Consider the following 17,308-nt stretch of genomic DNA (forward strand, 5'->3'; position numbering starts at 1 on the left):
CCTCAGCACAAGACCATGCAGACCTTAAAACTTGACAGACTGCACTTCCCATTTCAAAGAGACACCTAAAATTATGTGGCGTACTTCAACTGTACCTTTTCACAGACACATACAAACTGCCATAATCACTAATCCATCTACCAATGTACACATATTACTATGCACAAACTATTTTAATCGTCATTTCAGTACAATAGAACAAACTATAACACACATCTGTACATTTCACATCATATTTCAAACCTCACACATCTCTAATAATTTCAAAACTTTGAAAATAATGCTTTTCAAATCTAAAAATATCACTACAAAGAGTGAAGCACAACTACATACCTAACACATAACACACCTTACAAATTTGTTACTCAACTTTCAAATAGTATTGCAGAATATGAAATATCAAAAACTTGTAAAAGATTTTGCTGTCTACATTATTTCAAATTGTGAAACACATTTCTATTGGTTAGACATATTAACCTTTTCTAACTATCTTCTAATAGTGCCCAAACTGGTTCTGTAATTTTCTGGAGTCGCGACTCCACTGCGGTGCTGCAGTGTAGCATCCCGATGGAACCGCAAACCATTACAGGAGTTCAAAAACCTATTTCTAATAATACTAGTATTTTTTTTAACAACATACTACTGAATTAGAGAAACTTCATTTAGTAACATATCACTTATATATGAGTTACCATTTCACATTTTAAATCCACATTTAAGTTTCAACCCTTCTCCCATTCTGCCTAATCCCAGCTTCCATTGTAATAGTTTCTGCAACATTCAACTGTACGGGCAGTTCACAAGTTCACCATATTTTCAAGTTCAGCACACTAGCTTACAAATGCAAATAGCAGGTGTGGTCGACTTATGCAAAATATTACCTTATCCGATCTACTGTACCTTTCAAATATTTTTTAATAACCAATAAGAAACACGATTCCTCATGAAAGTAACATGCATCCTATTTTTGAGTGCACAATGTTGAAGAACAGCCAATCACTTATCAGCTTTTTCGAAAACAGCATCTTCTCCACCATTTTAGATACCTGTCATTCTACCAACTGACTCCCTCAGCAGCCAGCACATTTTCATTCCTTCCAGACATCCCTTCAAGATGCTTACAGTATGGATTATAGGGCACAGCTATGTTTTCTGGTACAAAAAGTATGCTGAACACAGAGGTATTGACAAAGACTTAAGCTTGCGAAATGTGGATATTAAATTGAGTGCACAGAGAGGATTAAAGTGGCACCAATTGATGCCTTTGGTAAAAACCTTTTTGCATCTCCAACCCCCTGACCTCATGATTGTGCACTGTGGTGGCAATGACCTAGGCACATTGATTGGGGTAGGTCTGGAAATCCTAATTAAGGATACCTTTGCACAGTTGATGTTGCTTTTGCCTCAAACTTTCTTTGTATACTCCAATCTACGCCAAAGACAGAAATGGAAGTGGTCAAATCAATTCTGTCCACAGATTGAGAAAGCTAGGAAGAATGTCAATAAAGCTGTTTCTGCTTACCTCAGAGACCATAGGATGGGCTCCATCTATAACAACAATCTACATTTTGATATGGATGACGTATACAAAAGTGATGAAGTTCACTTCACACAGAAGCATGCTAGTGTTGCACTCTGCAGAGAGCAGAGATTGAGAGCGGAGTGAGAGCGGAGTGAGAGCAGCGGGAGCAGTGGGAGCGCGGCATCAGAACTTACCGCAAATCCACCGGCGACACTACCCTGAGAGGACAAGAAGAGGAAGGTAGCGGCGCTTAGGGGGGGCAGCCTGCATCTGCGGGGCACCGGTGCATCGCGGACATCGCAGACAGCGCGCAAGCGCCTGCTTCGGACTTGACCCGCTAAGGCAGCAGCGTGCAGGGAGCGGTGATCCCCTCGGCCACGGGGTGTGAGCCAGGCGAGTCCACGGAGGCAGCCCAATTGGGATGGTGTATCCTGTGGCTCTCCAGTGTGCCCAGCTTGCTCCCGTGCTTACTTCGCTTGAAACCCGGCTAGAGCCACAGAGGCACTGCTCCTGGTACAGCCCCCGACTTTTCTTCCTCAGGTTCAGTCCGTGTTTTGTATCTAACATAACTGCCAGTTGTGGGAGCAGCAAGCAGTGAGCAAGGTATAGAAGAAGACAGTTTCCAGCCCCATATGGCCTCAGAATCTCTTTTCTTTTTTATCTCTGACTCAGCTACTTCAAATGACATCAAATAATTTCCAGGATAATAGAAGAACAAGAAAAGAAGGAGCAACCAAGTGTAGTGCTATAATTCATAAAGCAAGCATAACTTTGGCACCTAAAGCGTACAAATATCTGGCACACAGCTAGAAAGTGACCTATAAAGTAACATACAAACTTGGGGACAGGCTTGTACGAGGACATCAAAAACAAGTCTGCGCACAGCAGGGGAGGGAAATGAGCAGACCAGGCACCAAAATGCGCAAAACTAGAGCCGGCGCTGGCACCGAGAAAAAGCCAGTCAAGGAGATCTGAGTGCAATTAGAGTCTACCCCTATTGTACATCCAATCCCAAACAAAAACACCAATATGAATAGCAAGTGAATCTGGAAATATTTTACGCCAAAATCACCCGCACAAAGAATATCAGGGAAGGGTGAGTCCTGCGGCAATACACCAAAACAGGAGTAGCAACAGGCTGAAGCTGAAGATGCCCCGTGCCAGGAATTAAATATACAGACCATTGAAAAATTGGAAGTCGGGAAATATTCTTCCTCCCGGGACAATGGAGTAGTCCCTTGCATGTTCTCAGAAGGGAGAAAAGACGCATTAGGGCAAGAAAACCCGGAGACCTTTGAAACTCCTTCAGCATTGGAGTCCCACGAAAATGGGGAAGATGCACCGGGGCAGGGAAACCAAGAAATCCTGGAAATATCATCATTAGTCCGGGAGTCCTCCGTTAAAGTCAATCAGCAGACGTACGGGGAGAGCCCAGTCCCGGAACTATCATCAAATTTGGAGTCCCCAACCAAGGTCAAACTAGGGGACAGCTCGGCGCCTCCACAGGCAGGCGGCAGAAGAACTCAGCACGAACTGTCCCAGTCACCACATCTGTCAGCGATTAAACTCCTCACCTTTAATCAAAGTTCACTCTTGCAGGGATCGGAGTTGAGAGAGAATAGCCACTCGGGGGAACATAATCCCCATCAATCATCCGCAGAAACAAAGAGCACAAATCAAAGCAACCTTTACCATAAAAACGCCTTGTTATCTTCAATAAACTCTACACTGACGACGGCCGTCAAGGCGCTCACTTGGCAAACACAAAAACTGGAAATTCAAATGTATACAATGCAGGCAATAGCAACAGCTATGATTAACATAGAAGATAAAATTGATACTCTAGCAGGAAACTTGGAGTTGTTGAAATCGCAGACAACAGTGGGGTTCTCTTGTTTACCAATGGTCGAGAAGCTCAGTTTGCTCCTTGAAGTTTTAACATCAATAATTGCAGAGCTAAAGCTAAGACAACTAAAGCTCATAGACTAACCAAACCAAAACACAGTTGAAAGAACACTAAAACATGTCAAACACAATGGTATTAATGCCATAAAAGGGGCTGACAGCTTCTTCATGTCTCCACATCAAATGACAAAGAAGAGCGCGACTTACAGTCCAAGACCAGAAGTCAAGCCCTTCAAGCACAACAAGGTTCAAGATAGCAAACCCACTCTAGGGATGGACACACCTCCGTCAGCCTTATTTGAAAACCCCAGGTCAAGGGGGAACACGGCTGCCCACAATGGCAATAGAGTAACCACTAAAATAGCCCAAATCCTGGAAACATAACCCCTCGCTGTCGGTAAAAGGGCCCAAGTGCACAGGGAACCTACACCATAATCTTCACACACATATCTTGTGGAAACTTAGATACATTAAACAGATCCAATATTTTACAAATCTTCCAACACATCCCAGTGCTCTCTTTCGTTGTGACCGGAGACCTTACCCAAGTTCAATTTAAGACATTGGGGAACAACACAACAAGAGAGTCAACAAAATTAAAATGGAAAGACAATTCAATAGTTCATAAAATCATGAAAGAAAGAGATCAATTTGTGAAATGGGGGATCAATGTACACATACCAAAAGAGGAAAGGTACCCACATATGTTAGGAGATGGACCTATTGATAAAAAGACACTAACCCCAAGAAAGACCATCTTAAGAGGGACAAAACAAGTTCCTCGCATGTCCGCCTTTCTTAATTTAAGAATACATCTCTCACCAAACTCCAACCTAATAGAAAGAGAACAAATCGACCAATCTAGAAACCTCCAAAAGGGAGCTGCAATGACCCGAATATGCATAAAACCAAATTGCTCCTAGCACAACAAGGAACAACTGTCAGGGGAGTCGAAAGACCACCAGTATGAAAGTCAATTCATGGAATGCGTATGGTCTAAAAACCACATTACAAAATAGAGCCACATTTGAATTTTTACAGTCTGGGGATCTGCTGTGTCTCCAAGAAACCTGGTTAATCACTCCCGCAGTTATCCCATGCTTTGTCCAATTCCAACAGCCAGCGAAAAAGTATAATATATTTGGTAGGCCATCTGGGGGCTTATTCATATATATATACGAATTGGCTGCAACGTAAAAGCTAAAACCGTGTTAGTCATGGACACGGTTCAAGCTATTTACCAGCAGGGATGAAAACTGAACGACCGCCCACTAACAATTCTCCTTTTGAATGTCTACTTCAATTGCAAAGACAAACCAAGACACTCTGAGATGAGAATCCCGGTAGACATACTTGAAGATTTGCTCAACAATCACTCAAATAGTGGGATCATTTTGACCGGGGACTTTAACACCCAGAACCTGGGGACAGCAAATGATGCAAGATCCACTACTCACCAATTATGTCACGAATAATGCTTCAAAAGGGAAAACCAAATCTCCAATTGATTACGTCTTCATGTGCAATTGCTTGCATGATCAAGCAGCAGCACTACGAAACCCAGTGCTGCAGACTAGTGACCATCTCCCATTAGCCACAGCTATTTTGCTGCAAACAGCAAGTCTCCCGTACATCCCCCCCATGGGACATTCCAATGGGGAGGAAATTCATGTACTTCTGAGAAGGCTAAAATGGAACAAAATAGATACAACTAGCCTGTTAAACTGGAAAAGTAATTGGTCCATGCTTGCGAAAGATTTCGCAGCTGGCAACATAGCTGAGAACTGGACTAATTTGGCGCCAGAGCTGTACTGCCTTTTGTCAGGCAAAATACCAGACCATCAACAAAGTCGAGAAGAAAGAGGGTGCAGCCAAATTTCTCCAAGATGTGAAAAAATCGCACAAAGCAAGCTGGCCCTGAGACAAGCCAATTGTGAACATAAGAGTGAGGGTAATAACAAATCACTTCAAAATCGGTTGCCAGCCAGAAAAGCTCACTGGAAAAATCTATGGGACCACAAAAGGCAACTGCAAGACTCGCAATGGTCGCATATTTTCAGCCTGCTGACGCCCAGTAGACAGGCTGAATTTTGGTCATATATCAACAGCTTATCCGGTCAAGGGCACGACTGGCGCAATGGGGTTGCCAGCCACACATGGGTCTCCCATGTGACTACACTGTACTGTAGTGCTCCAGATCATAGACCAGTACATCATCAAAGAGCTCCTAGTAATTCCAGTTCGATTAACCCTCAAATAAGGATAACGGAAGAACCATTTGAAACTTCCGAAGTAGGAAATCGGGTAACTCCTATAACAAAAAACATCAGAAAGGATGGGGCCCCGGGGCCCAGTGGCCTGCCTGGAAGCCTTTTCAAAGAAGACAGTGATTTCAGGGGAAATGTATTCACTCCGCTTTATCAGTTCTTTCTGGATAACTCAACGGTGCCTGAAGCCTGGAAAGGCTCTTTGCTTCAGCCGATTCATAAAAAGGGCGACAGTGGAGACCCAACCAATTACAGGTTGATAGCCCTTTTGGATATTGAGGCAAAAGGATATGCAAGCCTCCTCCTGCAAGATCTTTAAAATTGGGCTAATGATAATGAAATTCTTCCAGCATATCAGTCCGGCTTTAGGCCTCGAGTTTCGACACTAGACAACATTCTAGCCCTTGCCTACCTGGTAGAACAGTCTACTAAGGAAAAACAGCCCCCACTCTTCGCATGCTTTGTGGATTACTCTGCAGATTTCGATGGCGTCAACAGGAATCTGCTGTGGAGGAAATTACAAGATTGGGGAATCCGATTACCCTTTTGAAAGCAATCACTGCTCTCTACACCGGAACTTGGGTACGAGTGAAAGTAACGACGAATTCGGTGTCCAAAAAAATCTACACAGACTGTGGTCTAAAACAAGGGTGCGTTTTGGCACCCTTGCTTTTTAATCTCTACACTGCAGACCTCGGCAAAACAATTTCCAAAGCCAATTTGTTACCTCCAAAAATTGGGTCTACCAGACTGTTTTTACTGCAGTATGCAGACGACATGGTGCTTATGGACCATACCAAAACAGGTATGCAACGAATATTGGATGCATTAAACATCTATAACAATGAAAACGACCTAAGAGCAAATGTAGGGAAAACAAAGGTAGTAATTTTTGGGAAGTATACAAACAAACTAAAAAAACTGTAGAGAATGGGCAACCTGAAAATAGAAACAACAACTAAATACAATTACCTAGGGGTTTGGATCATGAGCAGTGGGAAGGCTGCAGCACACACTGCATCCATTTAAGCAAAAGCCAAGGCAGTGACGTATGCCCTCTGCAAATTGAATTCCAAACTAAGTAGTTCGACAACTGGACCCATCAGAAAGGTTATAAGAGCCAAATTACTTCCGTCGACTACATACGGCCAATTAGCATTTCCCGTGGCATCAATTAACACCATGGAACACACCAATTGCCGGGCATTTAAACAGATCTTTCATATACCTGCCCATGCTCGGAACACCTTAGTACGCCTTGAATTTGGGCTAAACAAACAGCGCTATGAACACTGGGCATTGCTTGTTCGGTACTACCGAGGGGTTTGTGCTGCCCCTCCAAACACAATGAAGGCAATCTTGAAGAAAATGTTTGTGAAAAGTAACAACTCGTGGGCCAACGGCCTTCTAACTGCTTGCACTGAATTGCACCTTGACTTGTCCAACTGGCAGGATTTTACTCATCAACCCGGAATTTTAAAAAACATTTTAAAGAAACAAGTTAGACTGCTATACAAGGAAGAGGACTTGAAGGAACTAGAGTCCTCCAGCAGCAACATCAGGCTATTAGCCAATTCCTTCTACGATAAATTGAGCCAGCCACTCCTTGACTCTGTTCTGAATAAGACAATTTTAAAGCAAATTCTGTCAGTGAGATTGATGGCATAACCGATAAAAGACATCAACAGCCATTGGAAAACATTAGAGGTTGTCACTACTTGCAAATTTTGTCATCAGTATGAGGAATCCATGGTACACATGGTCTGTACATGTCACCATTTGAATTATGCACGCCGCACTTTACTGAAACCCTTCTTTTTAAAATATGGGATTCGTACCTGCTTAGATGCCATGAAACTTCTTTTCAAGCTGGAGATCCCAATGGAACTAGCAAGATTAGCGAAATTTGCCCACAAGGTGAAAGGACTATTACATAATGACTCAGTCAAAGACTAGAGACAAACTGTGGTTTTAATCCTGCGGTCCCCCTTCTTTTTTTTAAACTAACAATCGTCAGAATGTTTTAAAGAAATGATTATGTCTTACATATTACTAACAGTTTCGTTAAATGAAATGATCATGTTTTATTTATGCTCAAAAAGTGTTCTCCAACCAGCCTTTTTTCTTTTGTTAACAATTTTAATTAATTGAAACAATATACAAATATAATACAAGTCACTTCACAGATGAAGGGAACAGTGTGTTTCTCAACAACCTTAAGCTGTGCATCTGCACTTACATGTAGCTCAAACAAAGTCATAATAAAAACAAGGGCTCTTCCTAGAGCCACCCTATAACCTCAAAGTAAATCTTACTTTTTTTAACATACATATTCTTTTTTTTTTTTAAATCGGATTTGCGAACCTGTCGGGAATCCACAAAACAAAAGCACAAATTCAATGTACTACAACACAATACAAAAAAGTTCACAAATGCAACACTACGTTCTGAATTATATACTTTAAACTGGGGGGCCACGCTGAGAGCTGCGGAGGGCCGCAATGGGGTCGAGACTCCTATCACGTCCTGCCATTGCAAACTGAAATGTCCCAGAGGTGGGAACGCCTGGACAATGCTGGAGCTGACCCTGGGGGCTGGTGGTCCCCAGGGCCATAGAGGGCTCCTGGAGGGGGGCCACGTGGCCCCCCTCCCAACTTATGTATAGCCCCTGGGAGGTGGCGGTCCCCGGTACCGGGGTCTGCTACGGACCCTTGTATGTTAATTAATCAATGCCCCGGGGAGGTGGTGGTCTCCGGGGCAGTGTGGGGTAGCGTGAGGCCCCCACATTTAAATATTAAAGCCTCGGCGTGGTGGCGGTCCCTGGGGCTGCGTGGGGGGAGTAGGACCCCCGCACATTTGCTTTTTAAAAAGCTCTGTGAAGGTAGCGGTCCCTGGGGCTGAGGGGGGCCTGCGTGGCCCCCTGCAAATTATTAACATAGCCTTTGGGAGGTGGTGGTCCCCGGGGCTGCAGGGACAGCCCCGGGGCAATCCTTAATACTGCATGCACCCCCTCCCCAGAATATAAATATAAATATGCCCTTGGGACCTAGCCCACCCAGGTGCCGAAATACAAAAAAGCCTGAGAGACCATGCTTCTTTTAAAAAAAAATATGTTGATGTTCATTCACAAATCCACGCGATAATGTTTTTTAAAAATGCTTTTTGGCCTAGACGGAGTCAGTCCCTATGGCATAGGATGTCCGGGTATTTCTACCCTGTCCCCTTTTCTTTGTTTTAACTTTATTTGGGTGACTCCGTTGAGTCCAGGTCCCAAAATGGCTGCCAACACTTCCTGATTGAAGCGTTGCCAGACAAGCAGATCTCAACTTGAGATCTGTTGGATTAATGGAGGGTCCACACTTTGAGATATACACATTTTGTTTTCCTTTAATATCTCAAAAACTACTGAATGGATTTACACCAAATCACAAAAAGCACACTTTCTGGACCAAGATCTAGCTTTCTGCCTAATTTTGTGTAATTGCATTCAGCAGTTCTGGCTGCAGTCATTTCTAAAATTTCTATGGAAATTAACTTGGGAAGCTCACTTTTTTACCCCGTTTTTCTCATTCCCCGATTGATGTATCACCCCAAAACTTTCCATGCACAACTAGAAACAGTAGGGCACATTTTGTGGAAAAATTTGTGAAGATTCGTCAAACGGTGCTAAAATTATAAGCAAATCAAAAACGTTTTTCCTATGGAAACTAGGTCCTAACTATAACTACCTACTGACAGCCACTAATAGGTAATATATATGGCTCACTGACAAAATATCACCTATGCAGATATCGCTATGCCAAAAATATTGTGACCAAAATATTGATATCATCATGCTATACCTATAATGGTAAGTACAACAATATTGGGGGGAAATATCGATGTCATTAATATTGTCGTATTAAATATCATTTTTAAAATATATATGCTTTCAATACAATAGATTTAATATATATTTCAACAAATAGAACAAATAAACTTTTTTTTAAGTTAAATAATTTATATTAATATATGCATATTTACATATATGTAATAAAAAAACTATTATTCGACAAATCATTTTATTTTATATTATAATTTCAGAATTTTTCAAATAATGTAATACTGTAACAAGTAAATATATTTATCCCACTTCATGCAACACAACAGTAGGAAAACTGTTAAATCACACAGGGGTAAACTTTACTATGCCCACTCCCGTCAACACAACAATAGAGAAAAAGTTAGATTGTGTAAGGGTCAAATGTGTATTCCCACTCCAGTCAGCACAACACTAGAGAAAATGTTGGATTACGGAGAGATAAAATGTACTATTCCCACTCCAGTCAAGGCAACAGTAGGGAAAATGTTAAATTTAAAATGTTAAATTGTGCAAGGGTACAATTTACTATTCCCATTCCAGTCAGTGCAACAGTAGGAAAAGTGTTGGATTATGGAGGGGTACAATTTAATATTCCAACTCTAAGAACTTGAACATTAGGGAAAGTATTGGATTATGGAGGGGTAAAATTTACTATTTCCATTCCAGTCAGTGGAACAGCAGGGAAAGTGTTGGATTGTGGAGGGGTAACATTTACCATTGCCACTCCAATGGGAGCAACAGTAGGGTAGGTTTTGGGTTGCAGAGGTGGAAAATTTACTATTCCCACGCCAGTCATTGCAACATTAGAAACAAACTCTCATCAACACAATAAAACAATTTCAAAAACATAGTAAACAAATAAAAATATAAATATGTAAAAAAATACAAATATACTGATATTAAAAATGTAATAAAATAAACACATATTAAATACATATCATAAATAGCTACAAATATTATTATAATTGAAATAAAAACATGATTTTAAATAAATAATGATATTTAAAAATTAGTTATTAAATAGTTTTATTTTAGGTACTTTCCACCCTAAAAAAATTAGTGTGGGGGGTCCCAATCCCCCCCACACTACCCCGGGGACCACCACCTCTGGGGTTCTTAGTTAATATATGCGGGGGGATTCACGGGCCCCCCCGCAGTCCCGGGGACCGCCACCCCCGGGGTTTAAAAACATATCAAAGGGGGACTCTGAGCCCCCCGGGTACCACTACCCCCCGGGGCTTCTTAAAAATGTGGGTGGGGGGCCGCGCGGCCCCCCTCCTGGAGCCCCCATTGCAAACTGTTTTGCTTCATTGAAGCGAGAGCAGGGAAACCTGCTCTCGCTTCAATGAAGCAAAGGAGGTTGCTTTTCCTTATGGGGAGCAGCATGTTAGCTGCTCCCCATATGGAAAAGCAATGCCGGCTCCTGCAGGAGGTGGGGAGCCGGCGGGACCGTGGGGGGATTGGGGACCCCCCACGTCCCCAACGGTGAGGGTCAGTCCCGGGGGATGGGGTCCCCGGGGCTATGACTGGCCCGGGAGGGGGGCTATCGGCCCCCATCCCCAAAAAATGTTTTTAAAAAAAGGCCAGCCCCGGGGCCATAAGTGGCCACAGGAGGGGGGCAAGGCAGCCCCCCTCCTAATAATTTGTTTTTAAAAAGCACCATGCCCCAGGGGATGGGGTCCCTGGGGCAGACTATGGCCTCAGGAAGGGGGCCAAACGCCCCCTTCCCAATGTTTTAATAAGAAATAAAAAAATTGGGGGCAGGCCCTGGGGGATGGGATCACCAGGGCCAAAAAATTAGAAAAAGAAGGGGGGCTACAAAGACCCTTCTTCAAAAAATATATTTTTAAAAACGGGATCGCGGCCAGAGGCCACGCCCCTGGCGCGTTTGCAGAGGGGGAACAAATTCCCCTTGAATACTGGGGTCCCTGGGGGCCAACTAACCCACCAGGTACCTCCAGTATGTGCCAGGGTGCTGTGTTACAGTGAGGTGTTCTGAGGCCACGCCCCTTTTTACACCTCTCTACAACGCAGCTCTGTGCGCTTACTGGAGGTAGCCGGTGGGCTAGTTGCACCCCAGGGACCCTCAATATTCAAAGGGAGTTAATCCCCCAACTTAAAATGCGCCACGGGGTGCGTTTGCACAGTGGTGAAGGGAGGGGGCGGGGTCTGAGTTCACATATGTGCAAACACGCCCTGTGGCGCGGTTTAAGTTGGGGAATTAATTCCTTGTCAATACTGAAGTAGCCCACCAGGTACCTCTAGTGAACGCCACGGAGCTATGTTGCAGAGTGTTGTAAAAAGGAGCGTGGCCTCTGAACACCTCTCTGCAATGCAGCCCGCTGGCGCATACTAGAGGTAGCGGGTGGGCTAGTAGGCCCCCATGGGACCTCAGGATTCAAGGGCACTTAATCCTGCAACTTAAAACACGCCACAGGGCGTGTTGGCACACATGTCACCTCAGGCCCCGCCCCCTTCCTTCACCATTGTACAAATATTCCTCTAAAATCAGCCAAACTACGAATTCCGATTTACTCACCTGTTATCAGGAGAGAACCCTGTGCTGCATCTTTTAGCCCAGCACTGACCCTGAAAAGTAATTCTAAGCATACTTACTAGTAACTTGTATTTCCTTCCATAGGAATCCATTGTGTGGTTTTCAGCAGAAAAGTTTCTAAGGCCCCCATTAGGATGACGGGCGGACTTTGTCCACCCGCCATCCCATTGGTAAAAGGGACCGCCCGCCTTAAGGGCGGGGGTCCCGATGTTTGCATTAGGATGCACCCGCCACAGTGGCGGGCGCATCCCTCATTTTTAACATTGTGGTGGGCGGTGCTCACTGCACCGCCCGACACAATGTTAAAAATGTATGCATGCATTTGCATACACAAAGCGGCAGGCACCGCGCGGTGCCTGCTGCTTCATGTATGCAAATGCTGGGGGATACCACAGGTACCCCCCGTGTGCACTGTCGTATCTATGTCGCTGGTCAGAGATAACACAACACGCAGTACGACAGGTTGGTGATTTGATTATCTTTATTGATGCTTACAGCGCTGGTCATGGGCACATCCGTCCTCATCCTCAGTCATAGCTGTTAGTGTTCACTTCCTGTCCCTTCACCGGATCTGGTGTCCGGTGACCTGGTCACTCTTCCTGGGGACCCACAGGGTCCTAGCGCTCCCTGGTCAGTCGCCCCTACTGTCAGGTCATGACATCTCACCCTTTGTTGCAAACAAATGTTCAGGACACATTTTCATAATCACCGTCGCCCCCCAGTGACAGTCCTTACTTGCAGTTGCAGTGAAGTAGGGAGAATAATAGAGAGAAAGAGAGAGAGAGAGAGAGAGAGAGAGAGAGAGAGAGAGAGAGAGAGAGAGAGAGAGATAGACAATATTGGTCGCTCTACATCTCTTCAATAAGTCTCTGCGGCTTTCTGCAGGTTCTTCTTGGTCTTGTGTCTTTGTCATTTCCTGGTCCTCTATCTTCCTTTTTCCATGCTGCTGCTGTTTATTCTTCCTCCGCCTTCAGCTCCTTGAAGTGAGAGCTGTTTCTTGTTATTTGTTGCTGGTCGGAGGCTGCCGTTATCATCGATCCTTTCACTTTCGTCACCGTCAGTGGATCTTTGGAGAATGGGCTGTCCGATTTTCGATGTTGTTTCTGTCTCACCACCACCAGGTCTCCTTCATTCAGTTTTGATTCGGACGCGTGTCTCCGTTGATCCGCATCGGCTTTCATTTTCATCTTTGCTTCCTGATCTCTTTTTGCAATGTCGCTCCGATCCACACTCATCTTCGCCTCCATCTGTGGTAGTCTTGTCTTGCTCGACCGCCCTAGCACCAGTTCGGCTGGGCATCGACCTGTGGAGCTGTGAGGGGTATTCCTGTAATCCCTCAATACCTGGCACAGTGCCTGCCCAGTCGATATTTGAGTCAGCTTTGCTCTTTGTATTGCTTTCTTGATTGTCCCCATAAAGCGTTCTGCCATCCCATTGGCCTGTGGCCACATGGGCGTTATCTTCCGATGCTTATCCCAAGGTAGTCCATGAACCTGCTAAATTCTTCTCCTGAGAATGGCGGGCCATTGTCTGTCTTTAATGTCTGTGGGGAGCCCCATGCAGCGAATATGTCATCTAGCACCGGTAAAGTGGCATTTGCTGATGTTGACGATAACTGCCTCACTATCGGGAACCTTGAGAACTTGTCAATGACAGGTAATTTCCCGTCTCCAGAGGTCCATAAAAATCCACCGCTAGCTCTGTCCATACTGCCTTTGGCAGTTCTGACATTTGTAGTGGTGCTGGTTTTGATGGTGGTCCCGTCACTTGACAGATGTGGCAGCGTGTTATTGTTTCCTCTACCATGCCATCGAGCTCTGGGAACCACACCTTTTCTCGCAACATCTTTTTTGTGCCTACGATGCCTCGGTGGGACTCATGGGCCAGTTCAACAGTTCGCTTTCTCAGTCTGTAGGGGATCACTATCCGTGATCCTCTCATCAGGATGCCATTCTCTGTTTCTGATAGTTCTTCATTTATTTTTTTGAACGCTAGCAGTTCTTCTTTGATTACTCCTTCTTCTGTGGGACTGTTATTGTTTATGTGTCTCCATCTTTGTTGTCTCACCACGTTTCTGATTGCTTGCATGTTGGGATCTCTCTTTGTTTCTTGCTCTAGCTCTGCTATTGTTATCGACGTCGGAGTGTTTTGCTTGAGGATGAAATTGAGTTACTCTTCTGCCATGGTCGTGGTATCCTCTTTGTGGGGCAACGGGTGTTGTGACATGTAGTCTGCTGGATTGTGTTCTTTTCCGGGTTTGTGAACTATTTTAAAGTTGTAGTCCATCAACCTGATCCCCCACCGTTCTATCCTGGGCGGTATCTTGGCGTTCGGGTTGCCATAGATTGTTATTAGCGCCTGGTGATCCGTTACTATCGTGAAAGGCTTCCCGTAGATAAACATGTGGTAGTGCTCAAATGCCTACACAACCGCCAGACTCTCCTTTTCCGGTTGAGAGTATGCTCTCTCAACGTCTGACAGGCTTTTGCTCCCATAGGCCACGACACATCTTGGTGAATCCTTTCCTTGTTTGTGTTGTGCCAGTATCGCGCCCAAACCCACTAGGCTGGCATCCACAGTCAGTTCTGTGCATAAACTCGGGTCAAAGTACACCAGGTGATCTACAGCTGTCACTGACTCCCTTATCTCTTCGAAAGCCTTACTGCATTCTGCTGTCCATGCAAATGTTTGTCCCTGCTTCGTCAACTCTCGCAGTGGTGTACTCACTGTCGCAAAATCTTTGATGTACCGTGCACAGTAGCTGGCAAGACCTAGAAATGATCGTACTTCTGCTACGTCACTGGGTTGTTTTGCCTTTTCCAGGGTGTCTACCTTGCTGCGATCCGGCCTCATTCCTCTTTTCGAGAAGATGTGCCCGAAAAACACCAATTCTTCTCTTCCCAGTTCACATTTTTTTTTATTTAGCGTTAGTCCGACTTCTTCTAGTTGTGAACAGACGTCTCTCAGTGCTTTGTCATGTTCCTCATCTGACTTGCCGAACACTAGAATGTCGTCACTATAGTTGAGACTGTTCTTGATTGGTCTAATGATTTGCCTGATTGTCTCTTGGAAGATTTCAGCTGCTGAAGAGATTCCGTAACTCAACCGCTTGTAGCGGAACAATCCTAGGTGTGTCGAGAATGTCGTTATGTATCTCGACTGTGGATCAAGTTCTAGCTGATAGTATCCCTTGCACAGGTCTAGCTCGGAGAATCGTCTCGTTCCCGTCAGGCAGCTAATCATGTCATCCAGATGCGGCCCGGGATGTTGTTCTCTTTCGATGGCTGTGTTTGGGATCCTCATGTCAACACATATTCTGATCTGTGAAGTGTCCTTCTTTGGCACTGCTACTATCGGTGATACCCAAGGTGTTGGTCCTTCTGCCGGCTCAATGATGTCTTGATCCAGCAGTGATTTGATCTCTTCTTCCACTTGCGGTTGTAGGTGTATCGGTACACGTCTATAGTGTTGAGCAACAGGCCTGACTGCTTCGTTGATGTGCAGTGTGATCTGTCGCCCTTTTAGTTTTCCTAGTCCTTTTGTTAATTTCGGATACTCTCTTAGGATGTTTCCTTTGTCGGACATGTGATAGGTCATCTTCAGCAGACCCATTATCTGCGCCGTGATGTTGCTTAGTAAACATGGTGCTGGGATATCCCCTCTTAGCACATGAATTTCCTCAGTGACTGTTTTGTTCTCATATGTCAAAGTGTCTGTAAATTTTCCTAGGTTTGTTACCGGTCTTTTCACACCCCTGGTGAACACTTGTACTCTGGATGGTTGTAGGGGTGGTTTCCTTTTCATCTTCTCATATTCCGTGGCGTACATTATGTTGCACGTGGCGCCACTGTCCAGTACGAATTCCGCTAGGTGAGGCCCTACATCTATGGTCACGGATTCTGTCTTTTGTATTGTCTTCTTGTCTACCAACCGTATGCTTTCTTCATTTTGTTCTTCAGATGTGGACATGAGGTATAGCCGCTCTACTTTTTCTTCTGCTTCTTCTTCCTCTCCTGACTCTAGCGAAGAGCTCCTTGTTGTTGTTTCCATGTGTCTTACATGTCTGTTCGTCGTCATTCGTGGTCTCCCTGGTCGACCTCTTTCATTTTTGAACTGCATGCCTTGGCACATACTAGCGAAATGGTTGCTTCTGTTGCATTTCCTGCAGGTTTGACCGAAGGCTGGACATGCACCTCTGTGCGGAAATTCCAGGCCACATCGGTAGCACTGTGATCCTTGTTGTTTTTTTTGTTGTTGATCATTTGACCCTCTCTTCCATTGTCCTGCTCGTCCACCCTCTGTTATTCGGTGAGCTTGTTCAATCCGTCGTTCCATTTGTTTTGCATGGACCATCGCTCGTGCTTCTGCTCTTGCCAGGTCCAAGATCTTTTCTAGTGTGGTCGGCTCCTTTAGTATTCTTGTGCGAAAGTCAGTGTCCCGACATCCTTCTATTATTCTTAGGCGGATGGCCTGCTCATTGTCGTATTTCTCGAACTCACAGTGGGTCACTAGTTTTCTTAGTCTGGTTGCGAAATCATCTAGTGACTCTTCAGGCTGTTGGAACGCTATGTTAAAGCTGTACCTTTCGAAGTCAATGTTTCTCTGGGGGTCAAATTTATCCGTCAGGCACTTGATTAACCCTTTGTATGTTTTTGTTTCACTTGTTGGTAGCATTACTAAAAGGTCATCTACCTCATCTCCTACCAGGTTTAGCAACAGTCCTAGTTGTTTACCTTCTACCACGTCAGTTGCTTCCATGTACCTTTCAAATTTAGCGATCCACTTCTCCCATCTGATTCCCACCTGTGGCTCCGAGACGCTAAATGGCAGTGGTCTGCGGTACTGTGCGCTTTGTCTGGTCTCAGCCATGTTCTTTTATTTTGTTTGTGCCTTATTTGTGCTTTATTCTCTGTTTTTCCTTTTATTTTATTTTGTTCTGTTCTTTTTTCTCTTTGTCCTCTTGTTGTGATGATCTTTTTGTCCCTTTCCTTTTCTTTCCACCTTGTTCCTTTGGTTTTCTCTTTATTATCTTATTGTGGGGATCTTTTCGTCCCTTTTTCTCTTCTTCCCACTTTATCTTCCTTTATTTGATTCTTGTTTCACTTCTATTTACTCTTTTCCCATGCTAATCCTCTTATTTCTCTTTTGCCTGGCCTTGAAATGGCTGCTCTGTTGTTTCTTATGGCCTATTTCGT

Source organism: Lissotriton helveticus, chromosome 7 (assembly GCF_964261635.1).
Source record: "Lissotriton helveticus chromosome 7, aLisHel1.1, whole genome shotgun sequence".
In the NCBI taxonomy this organism is placed as follows: domain Eukaryota; kingdom Metazoa; phylum Chordata; class Amphibia; order Caudata; family Salamandridae; genus Lissotriton; species Lissotriton helveticus.